This window comes from Ovis aries, chromosome 1 (assembly GCF_016772045.2).
Source record: "Ovis aries strain OAR_USU_Benz2616 breed Rambouillet chromosome 1, ARS-UI_Ramb_v3.0, whole genome shotgun sequence".
Lineage (NCBI taxonomy): Eukaryota > Metazoa > Chordata > Mammalia > Artiodactyla > Bovidae > Ovis > Ovis aries.
In genome coordinates, this window is record NC_056054.1 from 88,272,261 (window position 1) to 88,289,404 (window position 17,144).

General features: G+C 39.5%; 1 non-coding gene across 1 annotated transcript; it reads left to right on the forward strand.

The window, feature by feature from the left end:
• The first annotated feature begins 1,598 nt into the window (after window positions 1-1,598).
• On the forward strand, window positions 1,599-1,705 carry LOC114111178 (U6 spliceosomal RNA). The gene has a single exon (XR_003587273.1). It is a non-coding gene; the product is annotated as a U6 spliceosomal RNA (small nuclear RNA).
• The last annotated feature ends 15,439 nt before the right edge of the window (window positions 1,706-17,144 follow it).

Here is a 17,144-nt window from a genome sequence, read left to right on the forward strand (position 1 = left end):
CTTATTACACTTATGAGGCCTTACATGATATGTATTTTCTACTTCACTCAAAACTCTGTCTTCAAGATTCTAGTCGACACTGATGCACAGAGGCCGAGCTTTTGGCATCACAATCTATTTGAAGTTTTACCAAGCATGAGAGTTTTACATACATTTAAATTATTTCCATTTAAATCTTGCCAAAATGTCTCTTGTGTGTACTTTCATAACACACATAGAAATGTCAGAGATCTTATCACATTTTCTTTTATTACCTATTTCTCTTTTAATCAATTATTTGTCTTTATTAATTATATTGGCCTGATCATGTTAGAAAAAGAGATGGAAAAGGTACAAATTAACTACAGATGAAAATTGGGCCATAACCACAGATGTAAAGCCCTTGAGGGAATATGGTTAAAGAAAATAGGTCAAATAACGTTTAAAATGTAGGTGGTAGAGATAATTTTTTAAAATAGTAGAAATTATCCAAATTGACTCAAAAAGAAAAAGAAGATTTCTATTTCTGATAAAACAATAGCAATATTACTAGACTAAGCTTTCCATTTTAATTTTTTTAATTTTTTTTTCATTTCTCCAAAGAAGACATACGGATGGCTAACAAACACATGAAAAGATGCTCAACATCACTCATTATCAGAGAAATGCAAATCAAGACCACAATGAGGTACCATTTCACACCAGTCAGAATGGCTGAGATCCAAAAGTCTACAAGCAATAAATGCTGGAGAGGGTGTGAAGAAAAGAGAACCCTCTTACACCGTTGGTGGGAATGCAAACTAGTACAGCCACTATGGAGAACAGTGTGGAAATTCCTTTAAAAATTGCAAATAGAACTGCCTTATGACCCAGCAATCCCACTGCTGGGCATACACACGAGGAAACCAGAATTGAAAGAGACACATGTACCCCAATGTTCATTTCCGCACTGTTTATAATAGCCAGGACATGGAAACAACCTAGATGTCCATCAGCAGATGAATGGATAAGAAAGCTGTGGTACATATACACAATGGAGTATTACTCAGCCATTAAAAAGAATACATTTGAATCAGTTCTAATGAGATGGATGAAACTGGAGCCGGTTATACAGAGTGAAGTAAGCCAGAAAGAAAAACACCAATACAGTATACTAACACATATATATGGAATTTAGAAAGATGGTAATGATAACCCTGTATGCGAGACAGCAAAAGAGACACAGATGTATAGAATGGACTTTTGGACTCTGAGGGAGAGGGAGAGGGTGAGATGATTTGGGAGAATGGCACTGAAACATATATACTATCATGTAAGAAACAAATCGCCAGTCTATGTTTGATATAGGATACAGGATGCTTGGGGCTGGTGCATGGGGATGATCCAGAGAGATGATATGGGGTGGAAGGTGGGAGGGGGGTTCAGGATTGGGAACTCATGTACACCCGTGGCTGATTCATGTCAATGTATGGCAAAACCAATACAGTATTGTAAAGTAAAATAAAGTAAAAATAAAAATTAAAAAAAAAATCCATGAACCTAAAGAAATAAACTTTCTATTTTAAATAACTAAAATGCTAGATAAAAACTTTAAAATGCTTTATTAAGAGCATTGTTGAGTGCTCTCTTCAGCAGCACAAATGCTAGAATTGGAATGATACAGAGAAGGTTAGAATGCCCTCTGTGTAAGGATGATATGAAAATTAATGAAGACTTCCAATTAAAAAAAGAAAGAAAGACAGCAAACAAACACTACTGAGCTGCAAAGAAAGAAATTCTCAATTCAGAGACATAGTGATGGTATGTATCAGAGAAATAATAGGAATTTGAGGGCCTTTGCCAAACTAGATGAACTTGGGTGTCAGTTTCATAGTCTTATGGTACATGGAGTACAGGAGGAAAACTTGGGGATCTGCTCATGGTGGAGAGTATAAGAAGAGATCTTTCCTCCTTTAAGTCAAAGACCCCAAAGGGTTACACTTTAGTGTTATAGAGAACTAGAAATACTGTTTACTTTCACCAAAGGTTATATGAAAATTGCCTGAAACTTGGCAGTATAACAGAGGAAGGCAACAGCCCTAAAAAACTGAATTCAGGGGCTTCCCTGGTGGCTCAGTGGTTAAAAAAAAAATCCACCTGCCAATTCAGGAGATGTGGGTTCAATACCAGATCCAGGAAAGATCCCACATGCCTTGGAGTGACTAAGCCTGAGCATCACAACTATTGAATCTGTTCTCTAGTGCCTCAGAGCCGAAACTATTGAAGCCCTCGCACCCTAGAGCCCAGGCTCCACAACAAGAGACTAGCTGCATTTGAAACAGTTAGAGAAAAGCCTGAGCATCAGCAAAGACCCAGCAGAGCCAAAAATAAAAAAGTAAATAAAATTGAAACAAAAGAAAAAAAATCACACTATAAACAAACAATAAGAAAACCTGAATTTACAGTCTGGTTATCATATTGACTTAAGGTGCAAATTTATAGTGTCCAAATCCAGACTCTCAAACTAAAAATTTAGTTTAACATAGTTCCAAATGAAGAGTTATCTGGAGCCTTCACAGATGAAAAATGCACACAATTTCCGGAGGAACACACATAATACCAGATTTCCATGAATCTAAAAGAGCAAATTTTCAATGGAATTCAACTATTTACAGTCAAAATTCACTAAACGCATGAGAAAACAAGGCAGTCTCAACCAAGAGAAGCAACAAGATAGGAGAGGGCTCTAGAAACTTCAGATATTGGAGTAACGACACAAAATATAAACAGCCATGTTTTCATATATTTATAAAAATTAAGGACAATTTCTTTTTATTTTTACTTTATTTTGCTTTACAATACTGTATTGGTTTTGCCATACATTGACATGAATCAGCCACAGGTGTACATGAGTTCCCAAACCTGAACCCCTCTCTGCCACCACCCGCGCCCCCCCCCCCCAATTTCATCTCTCTGGATCATCCCCGTGCACCAGCCCCAAGCATCCTGTATCCTGTATCAAACATAGACTGGCGATTCATTTCTTACCTGATAGTATACATGTTTCAACGCCATTCTCCCAAATCATCCCATCCTCTCCCTCTACCACAGAGTCTAAAAGTCCGTTCTATACATATGTGTCTCTTTTGCTGTCTCACATACAGGGTTATCATTACCATCTTTCTAAATACCATATATGTGTGTTAGTATACTGTATTGGTGTTTTTCTTTCTGGCTTACTTCACTCTGTATAATCGGCTCCAGTTTCATCCACCTCATTAGAACTGATTCAAGTGTATTCTTTTTAATGGCTGAGTAATACTCCATTGTGTATATGTACCACAGCTTTCTTATCCATTTATCTGCTGATGGACATCTAGGTTGTTTTTAAGGACAATTTTTAAATATGTGCAGAGAAGATGCTACAGAAAGACTAGGCATTTTTTAAAATGAAAAATTAATAACTGAAATTTAAAAAATATTAATTAAAAATGCAAAAAACCCACAAATGAATATGTTTAATAGCAGATTTGATACAACTCAATTCAGTTCAGTTGCTCAGTCGTGTCCGACTCTTTGTGACCCCATGAATCGTAGCACGCCAGGCCTCCCTGTCCATCACCAACTCCCGAAGTTTACCCAAACTCATGTCCATCAAGTCGGTGATGCCATCCAGCCATCTCATCCTCTGTCGTCCCCCTCTCCTCCTGCCCGCAATCCCTCCCAGCATCAGGGTCTTTTCCAATGAGTCAACTTTTCACATCAGGTGGTCAAAGTATTGGAGTTTCAGCTTCAGAATCAGTCCTTCCAATAAACACCCAGGACTGATCTCCTTTAGGATGGACTGGTTGGATATCCTTGCAATCCAAGGGACTCTCAAGGGTCTTCTCCAACACCACAGTTCAAAAGCATCAATTCTTCGGTGCTCAAATTTCTTCACAGTCCAACTCTCACATCCATACATGACTACTGGAAAAACCATAGCGTTGACTAGACGGACATTTGCTGTCAAAGTAATGTCTCTGCTTTTTAATATGCTGTCTAGGTTGGTCATAACTTTCCTTCCAAGCAGTAAGTGTCTTTTAATTTCCTGGCTGCAATCACCATCTGCAGTGATTTTGGAGCCGCCCCCCCACCCCAATAACGTCTGACACTGTTTCCACTGTTTCCCCATCTATTTCCCAAGAAGTGATGGGACCAGATGCCATGATTTTCGTTTTCTGAATGTTGAGCTTTAGGCCAACTTTTTCACTCTCCTCTTTCACTTTCATCAAGAGGCTTTTTAGTTCCTCTTCACTTTCTGCCATAAGACTGGTGTTATCTGCATATCTGAGGTTATTGATACTTCTACCAGCAATCTTGATTCCAGCTTGTGCTTCATTCAGCCTGGCATTTTGCATGATATACTCTGCATATAAGTTAAATAAGCAGGGTGACAATATACAGCCTTGACGTACTCCTTTTCCTATTTGGTACCAGTCTGTTGTTCCATGGCCAGTTCTTTTTTTTTTTTTTTCCCCCATTTACTTAGATTTTATTTGATTTTTTTCCTGCACTGTTTCTTCTGGACATAGATATGTATGTATTTTGTTAGATTTATAATTAAGTATTTCATTTGTTGGTGCTATTGTAAATGGTATTTTAAAAAATTTCAGTTCTAATTACCTGGAGCCAACATAATATTGTGTTTTTTTTTTTTAAACTTTACAATATTGTATTGGTTTTGCCATATATCAACATGAATCCTCCACAGGTGTACATGTGTTCCCCATCCTGAATCCCCCTCCCACCTCCCTCCCCATACCATCCCTCTGGGTCATCCCAGTGCATGAGCCCCAAGCATCCTGTATCCTGCATCGAACCTAACTGGCAATTCGTTTCATATATGATATTATATATGTTTCAATGCCATTCTCCCAAATCATCCCACCCTCGCCCTCTCCCACAGAGTCCAAAAGACTGTTCTATACATCTGTGTCTCTTTTGCTGTCTTGCATACAGCATCTTTCTAAATTCCATATATATGCATTAGTATACTGTATTGGTGTTTTTCTTTCTGGTTTACTTCACACTGTATAATAGGCTCCAGTTTCATCCACCTCATAAGAACTGATTCAAATGTATTCTTTTTAATGGCTGAGTAATACTCCATTGTGTATATGTACCACAGCTTTCTTATCCATTCATTTGGTGATGAAAATCTAGGTTGCTTCCATGTCCTGGCTATTATGAACAGTGCGGCGATGAACATTGAGGTACATGGTCTTCTTTCAGTTCTGGTTTCCTCAGTGTGTATGCCCAGCAGTGGGATTGCTGGGTCATAAGGCAGTTCTATTTCCAGTTTTTTAAGGAATCTCCACACTGTTCTCCATAGTGACTGTACTAGTTTGCATTCCCACCAACAGTGTAAGAGGCTTCCCTTTTCTCCACACTCTCTCCAGCATTTATTGCTTGTAGACTTTTGGATCTCAGCCATTCTGACTGGTGTGAAATGGTACCTCATTGTGGTTTAGATTTGCATTTCTCTGATAATGAGTGATGTTGAGCATCTTTTCATGTGTTTGTTAGCTATCTGTATGTCTTCTTTGGAGAAATGCCTATTTAGTTCTTTGGCCCATTTTTTGATTGGGTGGTTTATTTTGCTGGAATTGAGCTTCAGGAGTTGCTTGTATATTTTTGAGATTAGCTATTTGTCAGTTGCTTCATTTTCTATTATTTTCTCCCATTCTGAAGGCTGTCTTTTCATCTTGCTTATAGTTTCCTTTGTTGTGCAGAAGCTTTTAATTTTAATTAGGTCCCATTCATTTATTTTTGCTTTCATTTCCAATATTCTGGGAGGTGGGTCATAGAGGATCCTGCTGTGATGCATGTCGCAGACTGTTTTGCCTATGTTCTCCTCTAGGAGTTTTATAGTTTCTGGTCTTACATTTAGATCTTTAATCCATTTTGAGTTTATTTTTGTGTATGGTGTTAGAAAGTGTTCTAGTTTCATTCTTTTACAAGTGGTTGACCAGTTTTCCCAGCACCACTTGTTAAAGAGATTGTCTTTTCTCCATTGTATATTCTCATCTCCTTTGTCAAAGATAAGGTGTCCATAGGTGCGTGGATTTATCTCTGGGCTATCTATTTTGTTCCATTGATCTATATTTCTGTCTTTGTGCCAGTACCATACTGTCTTGATGACTGTGGCTTTGTAGTAGAGCCTGAAGTCCAGTGGGTCGATTCCTCTAGTTCCATTCTTCTTTCTCAAGATTGCTTTGGCTATTCGAGGTATTTTGTATTTCCATACAAATTGTGAAATTATTTGTTCTAGCTCTGTGAAAAATACCATTGGTAGTTTGATAGGGATTGCATTGAATCTATAGATTGCTTTGGGTAGTATACTCATTTTCACTTTATTGATTCTTCTGATCCAGAAAACGGTATATTTCTCCATCTATTGGTGTCCTCTTTGACTTCTTTCACCTTGTTTTCTAGTTTTCTATATATAGGTCTTTAGTTTCTTTAGGTAGATATATTCCTAAGAATTTTATTATTTTCATTGCTATGGTGAATGGAATTGTTTCCTTAGTTTCTCTATTTTCTCATTATTAGTGTATAGGAATGCAAGAAATTTCTGTGTGTTGATTTTATAACCTGCAACTTTACTGTATTCATTGATTAGCTTTAGTAATTTTCTGGTGGAATATTTAGGGTTTCTATGTAGAGGATCATGTCATCTGCAAACAATGAGAGTTTACTTCTTTTCCAATCTGGATTCCTTTTATTTCTTTTTCTGCTCTGATTGCTGTGGCCAAAACTTTGTTGGATAGTAGTGGTGAGAGTGGGCACCCTTGTCTTGTTCCTGACTTTAGGGGAAATGCTTTCAATTTTTCACCATCGAGGATAATGTTTGCTGTGGGTTTGTCATATATAGCTTTTCCTATGTTGAGCTATGTTTGTTCTATTCCTGCTTTCTGGAGAGTTATCATAAACGGATGTTGAATTTTGTCCAAGGCTTTCTCTGCATCTATTGAGATAATCATATAGCTTTTATTTTTCAATTTGTTAGTGTGGTATATAACACTGATTGATTTGCAGATACTGAAGAATCCTTGCATCCCTGGGATAAAGCCCACGTGGTCAGGATGTATGATCTTTTTAATTTGCTGTTAGATTCTATTTGCTAGAATTTTAAGGATTTTTGCATCTGTATTCATTAGTGATTATGGCCTGTAGTTTTCTTTTTTTGTGGCATCTTTTTCAGGTTTTGGTATTAGGGTGATGATGGCCTCATAGAATGAGTTTGGAAGTTTACCTTCCTCTGCAATTTTCTGGAAGAGTTTTGAGTAAGATAGGTGTTAGCTCTTCTCTAAATTTTTGGTAGAATTCAGCTGTGGATCCATCTGGACCTGGGCTTTTGTTTGCTGGAAGATTTATGATTACAGTTTCAATTTCCATGCTTGTGATGGGTCTGTTAAGATTTTCTATTTCTTCCTGGTTCAGTTTAGGAAAGTTGTAATTTTCTAAGAATTTGTCCATTTCTTCCAAGATGTCCATTTTATTGGCATATAGTTGCTGATAGTAGTCTTTTATGATCCTTTGTATTTCTGTGTTGTCTGTTGTGATCTTTCCATTTTCATTTCTAATTTTAATGATTTGATTTTTCTCCCTTTGTTTCTTGATGAGTCCGGCTACTGGTTTGGTCCATTTTATTTATCCTTTCAAAGAACCAGCTTTTGCCTTTGTTGATTTTTTGCTATGGTCTCTTTTGTTTCTTTTGCATTTATTTCTGCCCTAATTTTCAAGATTTCTTTCCTTCTACTAACCCTGGGGTTCTTCATTTCTTCCTTTTCTAGTTGCTTTACGTGTAGAGTTAGGTTATTTATTTGACTTTTTTCTTGTTTCTTGAGGCATGCCTATATTTCTATGAACCTTCCCCTTAGCACTGATTTTACAGTGTCCCACAGGTCTTGGGTTGTTGTGTTTTCATTTTAATTCATTTCTATGCATATTTTGATTTTTTAAAATTTCTTCTGTGATTTGTTGGTTATTCAGCAGCCTGTTTTTCAGCCTCCATATGTTGGAACTTTTAATAGTTTTTCTCCTGTAATTGAGATCTAATCTTACTGCACTGTGGTCAGAAAAGATGCTTGGAATGATTTCAGTTTTTTTAAATTTACGAAGGCTAGATTTATGGCCCAGGATGTGATCTATCCTAGAGAAGGTTCCGTGTGTGTTTGAGAAAAAGGTGAAATTCATTGTTTTGGGGTGAAATGTCCTATAGATATCAATTAGGTCTAACTGGCCTATTGTATCATTTAAGGTTTGTTTCCTTGCTAATTTTCTGTTTAGTTGATCTATCCATAGGTGTGAGTGGGGTATTAAAGTCTCCCACTATTATTGTGTTATTGTTAATTTCCTCTTTCATACTTGTTAGCATTTGTGCTGCATATTGTGGTGCTCCTATGTTGGGTGCATATATATATTTATCATTCTTATATCTTCTTGGATTGATCCTTTAATCATTATATAGTGTCCTTTTTTGTCTCTTTTCACAGCCTTTGTTTTAAAGTCTATTTTGTCTAATATGAGTATTGCTACTCTGGCTTTCCTGTGGTCTCTATTTGCGTGGAATATCTTTTCCAGCCCTTTACTTTCAGTCTGTATGTGTCCCTTGTTTTAAGGTGGGTCTCTTGTAGAAAACATATATAGGGGTCTTGTTTTTGTATCCATTCTGTTAGTCTTTATCTTTTAGTTGGAGTATTCAACCCATTTACGTTTAAGGTAATTATTGATAAGGAAAACAAAGATCATGGCATCTGGTCCCATCAGTTCATGGGAAATAGATGGGAAACAGTGAAAACAGTGTCAGACTTTATTTTGGTGGGGGCTCCAAAATAACTGCAGATGGTGACTGCAGCCATGAAATTAAAAGATGTTTACTCCTTGGAAGAAAAGTTATGACCAACCTAGATAGCATATTGAAAAGCAGAGACATTACTTTGCCAAAAAAGGTCCATCTAGTCAAGGCTATGGTTTTTCCAGTGGTCATGTATGGATGTGAGAGTTGGACTGTGAAGAAAGTTGAGCACCGAAGAATTGATGCTTTTGAACTGTGGTGTTTGAGAAGACTCTTGAGAGTCCCATGGACTGCAAGGAGATCCAACCAGTCCATTCTGAAGGAGATCAGCCCTGGGATTTCTTTGGAGGGAATGATACTGAAGCTGAAACTCCAGTACTTTGGCCTCCTCATGAGAAGAGTTGACTCACTGGAAAAGACTCTGATGCTGGGAGGGATTGGGGGCAGGAGGAGAAGGGGACGACATGGGATGAGATGGCTGGATGGCATCACTGAGTTAATGGATGTGAGTCTGAGTGAACTCCGGGAGTTGATGATTGACAGGGAGGCCTGGCGTGCTGTAATTCATGGGGTCGCAAAGAGTCAGACACGACTGAACAAGTGAACTCAACTGAACTGATGGATAATCCCCTTGCCATTTACTTTATTGTTTTGGGTTCGAGTTTATACAGCCTTTCTGTATTTCCTGTCTAGAGAAGATCCTTTCGCATTTGTTGGAAAGCTGGTTTGGTGGTGCTGAATTCTCTCAGCTTTTGCTTGTCTGTAAAGCTTTTGATTTCTCTTTCATATTTGAATGAGATCCTTGCTGGGTACAGTAATCTGGGCTGTAGGTTATTTTCTTTCTTCACTTTAAGTATGTCTTGCCATTCCCTCCTGGCCTGAAGAGTTTCTATTGAAAGATCAGCTGTTATCATTCTGAGAATCCCCTTGTGTGTTATTTGTTGTTTTTCTCTTGCTGCTTTTAATATTTGTTATTTGTGTTTGATCTTTGTTAATTTGATTAATATATGTCTTGGGGTGTTACGCCTTGGGTTTATCCTGTTTGGGACTCTCTGGGTTTCTTGGACTTGGGTGACTATTTCCTTCCCCATTTTAGGGAAGTTTACAACTATTATCTCCTCAATTATTTTCACATGGTGTTTCTTTTTGTCTTCTTCTTCTGGGACTCCTATGATTCGAATGTTGGGGCGTTTAACATTGTCCCAGAGGTCTCTGAGGTTGTCCTCATTTCTTTTAATTCTTTTTCCCTTTTTCCTCTCTGATTCATTTATTTCTACCATTCTATCTTCTGCCTCACTAATCCTATGTTCTGCCTCCGTTATTCTACTCTTTGTTCCCTCCAGAGTGTTTTTTATCTCATTTATTGCATTATTCATTATATACTGACTCTTTTTTATTTCTTCTAGGTCCTTGTTAAACCTTTGTTGCATCTTCTCAATCCTTGTCTCCAGGCTACTTATCTGTGGTTCTGTTTTGTTTTCAAGATTTTGGATCATTTTCACTATCATTATTCAGAATTCTTTCTCAGTTAGATTCCCTATCTCTTCATCTTTTGTTTGGTTTCATGGGCATTTATCCTGTTCCTTTACCTGCTGCGTATTCCTCTGTCTCTTCATCTTGTTTATATTGCTGTGTTTGGGTTGGCCTTTCTGTATTCTGACAGTTTGTGGAGTTCTCTTTATTGTGGAGTTTCCTCACTTTGGGTAGGGTTGTACGGGTGTCTTGTCAAGGTTTCCTGGTTAGGGAAGCTTCTGTTGGTGTTCTGGTTGATAGAGCTGGAGTTCTTCTCTCTGGAGTGCAATGAAGTTTCCAGTAATGAGTCATGAGATGTTAGTGGGTTTGGAGTGACTGTGGGCAGCCTGTATATTGAAGCTGAAGGCTGTGTTCCTGTGTTGCTGGAGAATTTGAGTGGTATGTCTTGCTCTGGAACTTTTTGGCCCTTGGGTATTGCTTGGTTTTAGTGTAGGTATGGAGGCGTTTGATTAACTCCTGTTGATTAATGTTCCCTGGGGTCAGGAGTTCTCTGATGTTCTCAGGATTTGGACTTAAGCCTCTTGCTTCTGGTTTTCAGTCTTATTCTTACAGTAGCCTCAAGACTTCTCCATCTATACAGCACCATTGATAAAACATCTAGGTTAAAGATGAAAAGTTTCTGCACAGTGAGGGACACCCAGAGAGGTTCACAGAGTTACATGGAGAAGAGAAGAGGGAGGAGGGAGTTAGAGATGACCTGAATGAGATTAGGTGGAATCAAAAGAGGAGAGAGCAAGCTAGCCAGTAATCACTTCCTTATGTGCTCTCCCCAGTCGGGACCACTCAGAGATGTTCATGGAGTTACATAGAGAAGAGAAAAGGGAGAAGGAGACAGAGGTGGCCAGGAGGAATAAGGGGGGAATCAAAAAGAGAGAGATAGATCCAGCCAGTAATCAGTTCCCTAAGTGTTCTCCACCATCTGGAACACACAAAGAGATTCAAAGAGTTGTGTAGAGAAGAGAAGGGGGAGGGAGGAGATAGAGGGGACCTGGTGGAGAAAAAGGAGAGTCCAAAGGGGGAGAGAGCAGTCAAGCCAGTAATCTCACTCCCAAGTAAAAATGGGTACTGAAGATTGGGTTCTTGAAGGTACAAAATTGATAACAAATACCAAAAAGCAAAGATTAAAAATCTAGAGTAGAGGTTGGATTTTGAAAAATACAATAATAAAGAAAAAAAGTCACAAATATTATTATATATATATATGAAGTTTGCTTTAAAAAATTAGCTCTCTTTTTTTTGCCAAGTAATAGTAGGTTATAAAAATGAAAATTAAAGGAGTAATAGAGGACTTAAAAATTTTTTTAAAAATTTTGAAAATTAAAGAGTGATAGTAAAAATAGTAAAAATATATCTAGGACTTTCTCTGGTGTTGTTGTGGGCAGTGTGGGGTCAGTTCACTTTTGGATAGTTCCTTGGTCTGACTTATATTTCTCAAGATCTTAGGCCCCTTCCTATGTAGTCAGTACTAACTACAGGGTTTTAATCCATTGCACCTGTCACTTCCAAGGCGGTTCCCTCTGTTTTAGCTTCTTCTGTTTCCTGGTCTCTTCAGTGTCTGATTTCTGCCTTGACACAAAGTGGCAGTGGTGGACACTTTTTAGGCTCACTTGTTCAGCTGCACTGAGGGGAAGGAGGGACACTGCAAACAAATAACACTGGCGTGTGCTTGCAGCATCTCAGCCACACTGGGCCTGCCTCCGCTCATGGTGCATGTGCCCTCCCTGCTCACAAGGCCCAGGCTCTAGGTTGGTCCTCCGGGAACCGTCCGAGACCAGCCCTGGGCTGCATGCACCTCTCAGGTCTAAGCCGCTCAAGTTCAGACATGGGTAGTCCTCAAAGGTGCAGACTTGGCTGGGCCTGTGTTTTGTGCCCTTCCCAGGTCCGAGCAGCTCAGGTGATCAGGTGTTTGGCGAGCGTGGTCATTGCGACTTATTGCCTTTCTGTCCCTGCTGCTCGGTTTTCTGGGTGTACAACTGGCACACCTTCTCAGGCGGATGTTGACTGTCCAGAATCCCAAGAAGTCTTAGTTAGCAAAGAAGCCTGCTTGCAGTTTGGTAGATAATGCCTCTCTGGGGCTTCAATTGCCTCCTTCTGGCTCTGGCTGCCTGTCACCAGAGGGGGATGGTCTGTAGCTGGCTAGCTCTGCTCAGTCCTTTGTTCTGTGAGCAGTCCTGACGGTGTCTTAGGTTAGGGCTTTTCACGTAGCTGTAGTCAGTCCTTGGTTCTGTGAGCGGGCCTGGCACTGTCTTAGGTTTGGGCTTTTTGAGTGGTAGCTATCCCACAGTCTGGTTTGCTAGCCCAAGTTAGTTCCCTCAGACTGCCCTCCAGGCATTCAGGCCAGGTCCTTATTCTGAGCAATGCAGCCCACGCCTCCCTGCCCAGACCCCTCTTGCTAGTGGTGGGTGCAGGCATCTGCGCTGCTGCTCTGCTGGGGGAGTTACCGCGGGGCACGTAATCTGTGGCTTTTAATTATTTATTTATTTTCCCTCCCAGTTTTAAGACTTCCTTCCTGGGATGGAGCTCCGTCCCTACCTCTTTTGTCTCTCTTTTTGTCTTTTATATTTTTTCCTACCTTCTTTTGAAGACAATGGGCTACTTTTCTGGGAGCCTGATGGCCTCTGCCAGCATTCAGAAGTTGTTTTGTGGAATTTACTCAGCGTTTTAATGTTCTTTTGATGAATTTGTAGGGGAGAAGATGGTCTCCCCGTCCTATTCCTCTGCCATCTTAGGACTGCCTCCCCATGTCCAGTTCTAACTGTTGCTTCCTGACCTGCATACAGATTTCTCAAGAGGCAGCTCAGGTGGTCTGGTATTCCCATCTCTTGAAGAATTTTCCACAGTTTATTGTGATCCACACAGTCAAAGGCTTTGGCATAGCCAATAAAGCAGAAATAGATGTTTTTCTGGAGCTCTCTTGCTTTGCTGATGATCCAGTGGATGCTGGCAATTTGATTTCTGGTTCTTCTGCCTTTTCTAAAACCAGCTTGAACATCTGGCAGTTCATGGTTCACGTACTACTGAAGCCTGGCTTGGAGAATTTTGAGCATTCCTTTACTAGTGTGTGAGATGAGTGCAATTGTGTGGTAGTTTGAGCATTCTTTGGCATTTCTTTTCTTTGGGATTGGAATGAAGACTGACCTTTTCCAGTCCTGTGGCCATGCCTGAGTTTTCCAAATTTGCTGGCATATTGAGTGCAGCACTTTCACAGCATCATCTTTCAGGATTGGAAATACAACTAAAGATAGACTAATTAACAGGAATATGTATCAGTTCAGATCAGTCACGCAGTCATGTCTGACTCTTTGCAACCCTATAGACTGCAGCATACCAGGCTTCCCTGTCTATCAGCAATTCCTGGGGCATGCTCAACCTCATGTCCATTGATTCAGAAGATTTATAAAAGTAAATTAATAAGAATGTAGCTGCAGTGTGTTGAATTTTGACCCCACAAAAAATATGTTCAAATTTTAAACTTTGGCATTATGAATATGACCTTATTCAGAAATAGGGTTTGCAGATGGGATTAAATTAATGATCTTGAGATGAGATCATCCTAGATTTAGGACAAAAGACATTAGATTTAGGGGCCTCCCTAAATCCTTATAAGAGGAGAGGGAGGAATATTCAAAACACAGATTCAGAGAGGAAGACCCATAGGTGAAGGCCATGTGAAGTCAGAAGTAGGGAATGGGATGTTGAGTCTACACGCCAAAGAACATCAAGGCTTGCCAATAACCACCAGAAGATAAGAAAGTGACATGGAGGAGATTCTTCCCCAGAGCATCCAGAAGGAATAAACCCTGAAGACACAGAACTTCTGCCTTCAGAACTATGAGAGAATGAAACTTCTGTGGTTTGAAGACACAGAATTAGTGGTTATTTGTTCCAGCAGCTCTAGTAAATGAAGACAGTAGCACATAGAAAGAGTGAAAAATATAAAAGTGGAGTTAAGAAATGGTGAGGATTAAGTTAGAGAGTCTAACATAAGTGTAACTGGAGTTCCAGAGAGAGGAGATACAAAGATCGGTAGATAAGATACTTGAAGTGATAATGTCTGAGAATATTCCAGAAGTGATGAAAAATACAATTACTAAATAAAGTCCAAGGAATTATTTTCTGAAGGAAAATACAAAATCATACTTAGGCATATCATGGTGACCCTCAGTAAGAACAAAGAAAAAAAAACTTGAAAATGGCCATAGAAGTTGCAGTTCTAGCAATGGGCAAACAAAAGTATTTAGGGCACCAAAGTTGCCCTTGTCCAGAAGATACAAGCTAATGCCACAAGCACTTGCATTGCAATTCTCTGATAAAACCAACCATTATGGGTCAGGGAGTGGGGAAAAGGTGAGAGACCTCTATATTGAACCATATCCTCAGTCATAAACCAGAAACTTCCTACAAACTCTGATTAACTATGGAATGGGTCGCTGACGTTTTGAAGCAAATAAGAAGAGAAAAAGAACAGGAAAAGCAAACAGACATACTTGTGTGGTTATAACAGCTAATCATGTGTCTTTCAGCTAATCAAGTGTGTAACCACATGTGTTTGCAAGCTGTGTATACAAAGTCTAGGTGGATTAATGACTCACAGAATTTTTATTTGAGTTGTCCCAATTAAACATGAAAACTGACATTTTCCAGTCCTGTGGCCACTGCCGAGTTTTCCAAACTTGCTGGCATATTGAGTGCAGCACTTTCACGGCATCAGCTTTCAGGATTTGAAATAGCTCAACTGGAATTTTATCAACTCCACTAGCTTTGTTCTTAGAGATGCTTCTTAAGGCCCACTTGACTTCATACTCCAGGATGTCTGGCTCTAGGTGAGTGACCACACCATCGTGATTATCTTTGTCATGAAGATCTTTTCTGTACAGTCTTTCTGTGTATTCTTCCACCTCTTCTTAATATCTTCTGCTTCTATTAAGTCCATACAATTTCTGTCCTTTATCGAGCCCATCTTTGCATGAAAAGTTCCCTTGGTATTTCTAGTTTTCTTGAAGAGATCTCTAGTCTTTCCCACTCTGTTGTTTTCCTCTATTTCTTTGCATTGATCCCTGAAGAAGGCTTTCTTATGTCTCCTTGCTATTCTTTGGAACTCTGCATTCAGATGCTTATATCTTTCCTTTTCTCCTTTGCTTTTTGCTTCTCTTCTTTTCACAGCTATTTGTAAGGCCTCCCCAGAGAGCCATTTTGCTTTTACGCATTTCTTTTCCATGGGGATGGTCTTAATCCCTGTCTACGGTACAATGTCACAAACCTCATTCCATAGTTGTCAAGAACCTCATTCCAGAGTGCCATTTCAGGCACTCTGTCTATCAGATCTAGTCCCTTAAATCTATTTCTCACTTCCACTGTATAATCATAAGGGATTTGATTTAGGTCATACCTGAATGGTCTAGCAGTTTTCCCTACTTTCTTCAATTTAAGTCTGATTTTGGCAATAAGGAGTTCAAGCTCCCAGTCTTGTTTTTGCTGACTGTATAGAGCTTCTCCATCTTTGGCTGCAAAGAATAAAATCAATATGATTTCAGTGTTGACCATCTGGTGATGTCCATGTGTAGAGTCTTCTCTTGTGTTGTTGGAAGTGAGTGTTTGCTATGACCAGTGCGTTCTCTTGGCAAAACTCTATTAGCCTTTGCCCTGCTTCATTCCGTACTCCAAGGCCAAATTTGCCTGTTACTACACGTGCTTCTTGACTTCCTACTTTTGCATTCCAGTCATACCGTGATACTGAATACACTAGTAAAGTAATGCTCAAAATTCTCCAAGCAAGGCTTCAGCAGTACGTGAACCATGAATTTCCAGATGTTTAGGCTGGTTTTAGAAAAGGCAGAGGAACCAGAAATCAAATTGCCAACATCTGCTGTATCATTGAAAAAGCAAGAGAGTTCCAGGAAAACATCTATTTCTGCTTCATTGATTATGCCAAAGCCTTTGACTGTGTGGATCACAATAAACTGTGGAAAATTCTGAAAGGGATGGGAATATCAGACCACCTGACCTGCCTCTTAAGAAATTTGCATGCAGGTCAGGAAGCAACAGTTAGAACTGGACATGGAAAAACAGACTGGTTCCAAATAGGAAAAGGAGTATGCCAAGGTTGTATATTGTCACCCTGCTTATTTAACTTATATGCAGAGTACATCATGAGAAACGCTGGACTAGAAGAAGTACAACTGGAATTAAGATTGCCGGGAGAAATATCAATAACCTCAGGTATGCAGATGACACCACCATTATGGCAGAAAGTGAAGAACTAAAAAGCTTCTTGATGAAAGTCAAAGAGGAGAGTGAATAAGTTGGATTAAAGCTCAACATTCAGAAAATTAAGATCATGGCCTCTGGTCCCATCACTTCATGGGAAATAAATGGGGAAACAGTGGAAACAATGTCAGACTTTATTTTGGGGGGGCTCCAAAATCACTGCAGATGGTGACTGCAGCCATGAAATTAAATGACGCTTACTCCTTGGAAGGAGAGTTATGACCAACCTAGACAGGATAGTAAAAAGCAGAGACATTACTTTGCCAACAAAGGTCCATCTAGTCAAGGCTATGGTTTTTCCGGTGGTCATATATGGATGTGAGAGTTGGACTGTGAAAAGAGCTGAGCGCCGAAGAATTGATGCTTTTGAACTGTGGTGTTGGAGAAGACCCTTGAGAGTCCCTTGGACTGCAAGGAGATTCAACCAGTCCATCGTAAAGGAGCTCAGTCCTGGGTGTTAACTGGAAGGACTGATGTTGAAGCTGAAACTCCAATACTTTGGCCACCTCATGCGAAGAGTTGACTCATTGGAAAAGACCCTGAT